Raw genomic sequence first — 9,897 nt, 5'->3', positions numbered from 1 at the left:
AAAAAAAAAAAAAAGTAATTCAAAATGAAGTAATTCAAAGGAATTCAAAAAAACAAAGTGGTGAAACAAATGAGTAAATGGACAAAAAAGAAAAAAGTTGTACAATTTTATATTTAAAAAGCAGGAATTAGGAATTAAGACACTTTATTGTTTGTAAGAAGTCAGTCAAGGGTGAAAAAAAAGAAGTCAGTCAAACTTATAACCACACATTTATCTTTAATTAAAAACTAAACCAAAAAACATATTTTGGGGCAGCAGTGTTTTTGAACAAATTCATGAATAGTGGTATAATAAAAATACATTTAACTTTCTATAACCATTAGAGTTCAATATCAAATACATTAATATTGCAAAATTATTTCAAAGCTTTTATCAATGAATTCCCTTTTTTGATGGTCAGCTTTCTTCTAAAAATATATCTTCATGCAGGGGGATTTAGCTTAGTGGTGCTACCACTCACCTTACAAGTGCAAGGAACTGAGTTCAATCCTCCTTACCAAAAAAAAAAAAGGCTAGGAATTTAAAAATATATCTTTAACTGTATTCATTAACTTCTACTTCAATATTTAAACAGTCTCATCACCATATTATTAAGTAATGTGTTCTCTGAGATCAGATGAAAAAATTTCATGATATACCAAAACTTTTTGAATGATTTGTAATTCACATTGTAGCTATTTTTTCTTCATATTTCCCCCATATTTCTATAATTTCTCTGTATCACTTAAGGAATTGTCTAAAATACAGTTTTTAAAATGTAAGAAGTTTCATTAGGAACACATTTGAGAATATACTGATTTCATAAATGACCCGTTCTCTAGACAGCATTTCTAGTTTTATAAAAATTTTGATACCTTTGGACAGTATTACTTGCATTTGGCCATTTATATAATGAAGAGTTTTCTGCCAGAGTTCCCTTTACATGTTCATTATTAATTCCTGCACTGTGAATCCACTTATATTATTGATCCAACTGGGCTAAACCAATATATTAAGGCCCTGTCAAGTAATAAGATGTGGAGGCTAAAAGAACATGCCTTGGGCTCTAGTTAGGCCTATTTTGGAAAAATGTACTTTTCATTTGTACTGTGCCATTTCAGCTGAGAATAGTTGACACATGTTCTACAGCTTTTACACTCTATTTGGTATGGCATTGATACCGTTAAACAGTGCTTCTGTTACCTTGTGTGAGAATTTATTTCCAATCCCTAATGGAACCCCTTAGACTCCTACACATCTCACACCTAAACTTGTGTAATTTGCACTGCTGACCATGGCCTTTACCCTCAAGGAGTGAAGATCATTGCTCCTGCAGTTCATCTGTTTCCCATCTTAAAATTTTTTTTGGACAACAAAAAAGGATATGTTAGCCTAACCCTGAAATTAAATTATAAAGAGATTTAGAGAGATAAATGGGGGTCGTTTTAAGAAAATACTGTAGATATTTCATATTTTATAATGGGTTTAGTTTTCATGGAATAAAAAACAATCATTTCTATTTGCCCAGAATTTTCCCTGTACCTGCAGTCTATAAAATATTAACATTTTATTATTTACCTGACAAAGAATAGATGCATTTTAAATACCAGGATAGATAATTTTAGGGTACAGTAAAAAGTCTAAAAGCAAAGAGATTAGTAATTATTTAGTTATTTCTAATCCTAAAACTCAACATATCCAGAAGTAGCATTTTAATGACATTTACAAAAAGAATAGTTCACATTCATTTGCATAAGAAAACAAAATTATTGAGCAATGTTAAAGTATTGTTTATATTTTATCTTTCTTAAAACGACTTCCTTGTTACACAATATTTTGAATTTTTGTTTTTCATTCAGAACTGTGTTCTCTTTAAAAACATTAATTACTTTTTCCAAGTACCAAAAGTCTCATTCTTTCTTTCTTAAATATTAAAATCATATTAATTATGAAATCATTATTTTTGTCCAAATTCTCTGTTTTGATTTCTAAATTAATTGTTGTTAGTTGAGATACCTACAAAATTTATAAGCCTGTGAGTTGGTCATATGTCCATTTTATTATCTCTCATTGAGCTAAAAAGTTTCACATGTTTAAAGCTTGCTAGGTTTCTTTTCTTTTTTTTTCTTTTATTGAGTTTATTGGTACCTTTTAGGTATACAATACAGTTACATTCATCATTGGGATCTCGTACCTTTACATGACAGGTCTTGGTTCTCATTTTTTTCTCTTGTCCCTGCCTTCCCTTCACCTCCTCTTCCCCTCCCCATTTACAAACACTTTATTTCCATTTTTTCATTTTCTCATATGTTTTTCCCTATTACCTTTCCCCTGCCCTTCCCACTTTCCCTACACCTTTAGCCCTTTTCTCTAGTTTTCATAATACTGTGTTTAATTATGCCCACACGTCTTCTAAATGTAACTTTTAGCATTACTAAATAGTTCAGAGAACTTTGATCACTCTGTCGTCTTATTTGGTGTCTTATAATTTAAGCAGATTTAATTTTAGCTGTAAATTCCAGCATTCTAAACAGTTCTCAGAACTTCAACAAGAAGCAGCGGCATCTATAATAAACAGCTTGTTGACTAAAATGCAGAAGTTCCTCTTCCTCTGACAGAATTGTCTGTGAGGTCTGTATTTCTTGTCATGCTATCAATTATATACGTGGTTTCCATTTTTAAAATCGCAGGAGACAGATTTAGTACCTGAGAACCGTGATGAGATGCAAAAATTGGAGGCAGAGGACCAGAACAGAGTGCTCACAGCTATGTGAGGATACTGCTGACTCGGCCGTGATCTGGAAACTTTCTCTGTGTGGTTTCCATGTGGATTCCGCACAGAGGATTTCACTCTAGTGGACTAAGGGAATAGAGAAATCACTATGCTTTTTAACCTACTACATACGAGGAATCAACCTGTTTAATAGAAGTGGTATTTCACTTCCAGCCTTTAATAAATACTATATTGTTTCTATTTCTATAGTTACAGGTAGATTTTACCATGTTTAAAAAAGGGAAAGTACCAGAAAGGTTTGTGTAGCCAGTTTTTGTTGCTGTTGTTGCCATTGTCTTTTACATAAAAGTAGAACTAACATCTAAATTCTCAGAATAATAGTATTAATAACAGATGTGGTACAATATAATTGTAAGAAATGTTTTGCACATTAAAATATTTAATGCTAAAAGTCTGAGCTGTTCTTCAACTACAAAATGAGTCTTTACTCAGTGAAAGTGTACAATAATCAATTGATCTTATTGCCTGAAACAAGTACAAAACACGGGGTGGAGGGATGACAGCAATAACCCTAATTTATGTGACTATATTAATTTTTCATTAAATTTTTTGGACTGATCCTCATGGACCTCTTCTGATACTGAAATAAAAATAAAACACTAGTATTCCACAATAAAAAGAAAATTTGAAGGAAAAGGCAATCACTTTATAACCAGAACAGATTTTTTTTTCTGGTTTTATAAGTAATTTCCTCAAATTCTATATAGGGGGTTAGGACTAAAATTTTAATGCAATTTTTTATATATCAAGACAACATTCTTCTAGCTTGAAATTTTCACAAAAAGCAAAAGTTTTAGGTGATATTACATACATATATTGTTTGATAAATGCTGGCTGGGTTTGTTAAAATTATATTTATGGGCTGGGGATTTAGCTCAGTGGTTCCGAGCTTGCCTTGCAAGCACAAGGACCCGAGTTCGATCCCCAGTACCACAAGAAAAAAAAATTGCGTTTATAATACTTATTTGTCTGAAATCTGCATAAGCAAGTTGCAGGTATTTTTCTGTTTTTTGGGTGCTTCATTTCAAAATGCTCATATTTTATACAATTGGGATTTCAAGTGAAATCCCTAAAACAATTCCAGTGCTGACTCAATTTTTCTTTAGGAATGTGATTTTTTTCTTTGGGTGAGCATGGATTTGTTTCCTGAACACTTTATTAGGGATGACCTTTATGCATTGTTCACCTCATCTTTGGAATTCAAGTTGCTACTGTGGAAAAAATTTTTTAAAATTTTTATTTCCGACTTATACAATGAAGTGAATTTTAAGAGGCCAGACTGCTATTGGCATTACATAATATCTAAGTGCATAAGAATTAAGTTTTTTAAAAATGCACTTTTTAACTCATTTCACTGTTTAATTATTACTGAACCAGCATGATGGCTCTCCCTACTGAAGTCTCCCCTCCTCAACTTTAAATACGAGGATAAGTGAATTTCAACTAATTCTGAAGTTATACTTGATGGTGTCTTTGGATATATTTTGTGCTCTTTTTACCATGATTCCATTTAGGACCCATTTGGACCAATTGTGACTTTATTATATAAATAGATCTTATCATAAAGTCCAATTAGTATTTCACCATATTAGGTAAAAATATAACCCATTTCAGTTTAAATATCTGTAGAGAAAAGTAGCAAAGGATATGAGAGGAATCAGAGTAAATAGAGTTGTGATAATATCTTAAAGCTTCATTTTTATGTCAGTTTTAGAGTAACATTCTTCAGCGGCTCCTTATACAGCAAAGTATTGTATATTACAGCAACCTAACATACTAGATATTTGTAGTTAAAGAAATTTTCTTTTTATGTTATGTATTTGGACTTAAATATAAAATGTATTTTTAAGATTTAGAAATAGAATATGTGTTCGACACAGCTAAATATTGTCCAATATTCATCTTTACAACCAAAATAAATAATATTCATTGATATTACCCAACAGGAAGGATGAATGATGGATGGATAGATAGATGGATAATATATGTGAATGTATATATACTTTAAACATAAACCCACGCACAATTAAATATATTAAAACAAAAATTTTACAGTATTTACTAATAGCAGGTAGATGTGACTTCTGTGTATGTATACATATGGCTCCTCTCATTTTCCAGAAAGAATATAAGATCAAGCAAAAGTCTTCTGGGCTCTAGGAGATGACAGGATCACAAGATGGAAATAATATTTATATATATTAATACAGTCACATAAAATATATTAATATAGTCACATAAAAATTATTCCCAAATAAGAACATATATACTGGATTTTATATGACCCCAAATAAAATAATATGGTATTAAGCCAAATATTATTTCTGTATCTTCCATTACCCTTTTCAAATACCAACATTCTTTCACTTTCAGAAAATAATTTCCTGGGCTTCAGTTTAGCCACAAGAATGAATAATTATATTAAATGACATAAATGGCTCATTCTAGGACTAATATTCTGTTTCTATTATTTACATACAAAATATTTTAACAGATAGAATCCATGATACCAAATTCTTCTTTAGTATCATTATTGTCCATATTCTACATTGAAATTACACTGTAATATGGAGCTGTTTGACTTCTTAGTCTACAAAGACTTTAGCTGAACTCTTGTTATTTAAAAATATCTCTGTGATGGTTAGCTACCACTGTGGGAAGAAAATTTAAGCCTATAGATAAGAGAGTAAAAACAGAACATTACAAAAATCAGATAAAAGAATGTATTACATGCTCTTGACCTACTTACTAAAGATCCAAATTTTTCAGCAGAGGTGGTTTGGTGTGACATAAACTAGGTAAATAAATTATAGCAGATAATTATTAAAATTATGTATTTGCTTTAAATAAGCTATGCATTTTATATGCTATGTATTTAACATATTTGGACCATAAAAACTTGGCAGTATTTTTATAATTATTACTATAGCATTTTAATCACAGAAACAGAATAAATCCAATACCCAAATATTCCATATTTCTTTAGAAGATAAAAACAGAATTAAAATAGATGATGTGCAAAAATGCACATCCTATGCATCCCTTCCAAATCTATTCTTTATAGATTTGATAGAGGAAAATGGAAAAAAATAAAAGAGATGAGGAGAAAACGAACTAAAAGAAAAAAACTGAAAAGGTTTGCAAACTTTGGTACTTCCTTCTCTATTTTGTCATGCTGCTATTACAAAACTGCAAGGATTTAAAATATAGAATATAAAAAATTTGAGAGGTAACAGAATAACTAAGTACTTCACCTTATTTCATAAGATAGATTACATTGCCTGCTCTGAAAAACTGTAGGTAATCCCCTTAACTGTTTTTTTTTTTTTTTTTTTCTATTTTGCAAAATGTGCTCTCCTCAGGTGCTCAGAAGAGACATGAAAATAAGAGAATTTCTCTTTTTGGTTCTGTGCTGTCTCATTATCGTGTGGTTTCTACAGGATATGCGGAATTTTCAGCAATCATTCTCTTCAGTCTTCATACCTGCCTAGCACCTCTCACAACAGAGATATTTTCTTCAGTGCCACACTTTTATGGTGTAGACAACTGCAATGCATCTCCTACAGTGTGTGTGCCTTCCCAAGTGCCTGTTTCTGCAGCTTCTCCAGCAACAGGAGTAGTATATGGAAACTAATGACCCATTGTAGCTAGAAGATTTCCTTTTAGATAATTACATAGTTACTTAGCAGTATACCTTCAATAAGATGAATCTTGATCACTTTTCAAGTTCAGTGTTGAATAAGGCCAAAACAAAAAAGTAGCTAAAAACAGGTAAGGAAATATTTTTAGAGACTTCAGAGGGGTTATAACCCTACTTTGATACTTTGATCTTTGGACACCTAACCTCCAAAAGATTGAGAGAATAAATTTCTGTTGTTTTAAGTCACTCTGTGTAGGAAACTACTATAGGGGTTACCTTCCTCAACTTTATAAGGAATAGCTACAAAAACTTACAGCTAACATCATTCTTAATAATGGGAAAATAGATACTTCCTAATATTAAGAATAAAACAAAAATGTATTTTCTTATCTTTTGTTCAATGCTGTGCTCTAATTCTTTTCCTAAGGCCATGTGGAAAAACAAAAAATATATATGACATAATAGGAAGAAATTCAAATACCTTCATTTCCAATTGATATGAATGATGCTGTAGAAAAAATCCAAATCTACAAAAAAAAAAAGAAATAAACTTCTTCAAGTAATAAACAATATAGTATGATACAAGGTCAATTTATAAAAGTCAAAGTTTTTATATAACAACGAAAATGTAAATTAAAATGGCAATACCACTTGGAATAGGCCCAATTCTATCACATAAAGTACTTTAAAATAAAGCTAATAAAGTATATATTAGATTTGCATGTATAAAACATACAAAAGCACTCAAATAAGAAAATATGAAGATATCAGATGATCACTGATTTAAATAATACCATATGCCAGTTTGTTCCATATTTATTTATAGATTAAATTCAATCCCAGTCAAATTCTCAGCAAGCTATTTTGTAAATATTAATTAAATGTTCTTTTGTGGAAAGGGAAAAGCTAGAATAGCCATCATAATGTGGACAAAAGAACAAAGAATGGTTATGCACAATTCCTGATTTTGAGACTTACTAAAGATATACTATTCAAGATAGTACAGAATTGTTGAAAGAAAATACCTACAGATCTAAGGAAAAATGAGAAAGCATAGAAATTTAGCTACTAATATATAATAAACTGATTTTTTGCATATGTGTAGTAAATTCAATGGAAAATGTATAGATTTTTCAACAAATGGTACTAGAAAAAATTAGAAGTCCATCTTAAAAAAAGAACCAAAAGAAAGACCTTAAAATAACTGAAAATAGTAACTGTAAAGAATAACACTTTTAAAATATCTAGAAGAAAGTATCACAGAAAATCTACAAGAACTGTGGAAGTATTAGGTATGTATAGTGGATCTGAATAATTACATAAATGAATGTCAAGGATGAAAAGGGCATTGTTTTGGTTTTTGGTACCGGTGATTGAACTCAGGTCCTTGCATTTGCAAGGCAGGTGGTGAAACCACTGATCTAAATCCTAGGCTGAAAGTGTATTTTCAGTGATAGAGGTTGTAGATAAGAAGAGATGCCTATAATTGACAATACAAAAATGAGTTAGAGTTAAAAGATTATAAAAGTTAATATATAAAAGATGGGCATATATGGATATATATGTATGGGCATGACTTCAGATATGTGATTGATTGGCAGTAGAAAATTGTCTCAATCTTTAAAAGAAGGATATAACACTTAGAACCAAATTAAAGATCTGCACATACTCAGAATAGATGAAATTACAGGTAAACAGTTGGATTTTTCTTTTCTCTAATAATTTATATTTTCAGCTACACGTAATTTATAATAAGTATTTTAATAGATCTTTGATGGTTTATAATTATTGGTTATTGACTTATGATTTTTAAATTTTTAAAGTACAAGAAATTTTAAATGTTGATAGATTAAGAGCTCATACTTATAGTAAACAAAAAAGACAAAACATCTAAAGGAAACAGAGAAGTAGAGTGAAACCGAGTGGAGATCTGACAAAAGAAAGGACTTTCTGGCTGTCAGTTGTCACATTCTTCAAAGGACAGCTAAATGATATTAGATCAAATGAAAGATCTACATGTACTGGTAGTAACATTGTCTTTCAAAGGTAGGGGATCAGCTTATCTGTTGCAATAATTATTAATAATTGTACACATACACGAGATTTTAAAATATTACATCTTTAACAGTGAAAGCCAAAATAATATAAATATTTTCCATAAACTTCAGAATTATATGTAATACTATACAATTACATTCCTAAATCTTAATGTGAATGTATCTGTGTCTTTCTTAAGAGATTTGAAAGCAATTAAATTCTGTTCAGAGAATGATCAATGTTTAACTGACTTGTTTTTTAAATGGGTCTTCTTCCGTATTTCCAAAATATTTTTCAAACTGGACTACAAGAACATTGAAACTATAAAAACTAGCTTGAGAACAATTCTGTAATGATACTGACTTGAAGATTAATGACGTTTTCTCTCACTGCAGCTGAAAAGTCAGAAACGTGATGCAACATGGAGGTAAGAAATTATATTAATTTCTCAGGGCAGCAGTAAAATATACCATAAAATAGATGGCATTAAAAGCAGAAATCTAGGAGCAGGGGATTTAGCTCAGTGGTTCAGTGGCCTGCCTTGCAAGCCCAAGGACCTGAGTTCAATCCCCGGTACCAAAAAAATAAAAAATAAATAAATAAAATAAAAGCAGAAATCTATTCCATTATTTTGAAGGCTAGAAGTTTAAAATTAAGATGTTTGCAGGGCCACGCTCTCCCTGAAGCTACAGGAGAAGTTCCTTTCTTACCTGTTCTTAACTCATGGATTGTCAGCAATGCTCAGTGTGCAATGGCATTTAAAGGCAACACACTTAAATGACTCTGTCATTACATAGTATTCTCTCTTTGTGTATGGCTGTGTTCCTCTTTTACCAAGTACATTGGACTAGTTAGACCCATTCACCATAAAAGGATTATAATTACAAAAACCTATATCTTAATAAGCTCACATTCACAGCAATAGAAGATTGAGACTTTCATGTATCTTTTGGGGTGGAAGTCACAAACCAATTCATAATGGAAACCATTGCTATAATATATTGGAAGTATCAGAAGAGAAAATAACTTACTTTTCTATTGTAGAAGCTAAATAATCATCTTGTGAGATGCCCAGAGTCAAGAATCTGTAGGGATGGGGATTTAGCTCAGTGGCCCTGTACCTGCCTCACAAGTGCAAGGTCCTGCATTTGATCCCTGGTAGTCAAAAAAAAAAAAAAAATCATTCATTACAGCTCCCTGAACTTTGAATCTTAACCAGGAACTGAAGCACATGGTTGTGAGGCCACCTGAACAAGAAAGGGGAAAATACAAAATGTATATTCGTGTACATTGTTGAATGCACAAAGTGGAAATATCCTTTGCAACCATCATAAATTGACTTGAAGGTATTTAAGATAACTAACTGATTTGCATAATGATCTTTAAAAACAATATTAAGGAATCCTGCTTGTAACAATGGCTGACTTAAAGAGACTCGGTTATCAGA

At 31.0% G+C, this 9,897-nt stretch overlaps 1 long non-coding RNA gene across 2 annotated transcripts in view; it reads right to left on the bottom strand.

Annotated features, from left to right (window-relative positions):
• The window catches only part of LOC117286147, an 18,071-nt gene extending 8,471 nt beyond the window's left edge, over nucleotides 1–9,600 (bottom strand). The window contains exons 1-2 of one of the 2 annotated variants that reach the window (XR_004517279.1): nucleotides 9,482–9,600; nucleotides 6,895–6,940 (exon numbers count right to left, since the gene is read on the bottom strand). This is a non-coding gene — a long non-coding RNA (uncharacterized LOC117286147). Of the gene's footprint in view, nucleotides 1–2,685; nucleotides 2,889–6,894; nucleotides 6,941–9,481 lie in introns of those variants that run through there. The other variant, XR_004517280.1, reaches the window with a different exon arrangement.
• Nucleotides 9,601–9,897: the final 297 nt, after the last annotated feature.

Source organism: Fukomys damarensis, unplaced genomic scaffold, assembly GCF_012274545.1.
Source record: "Fukomys damarensis isolate Sample0158 unplaced genomic scaffold, DMR_v1.0_HiC HiC_scaffold_15, whole genome shotgun sequence".
Classification (NCBI taxonomy): domain Eukaryota; kingdom Metazoa; phylum Chordata; class Mammalia; order Rodentia; family Bathyergidae; genus Fukomys; species Fukomys damarensis.
Note: the sequence above shows the minus strand (reverse complement) of the source record. Positions and strands in the feature narration are given on the sequence as shown.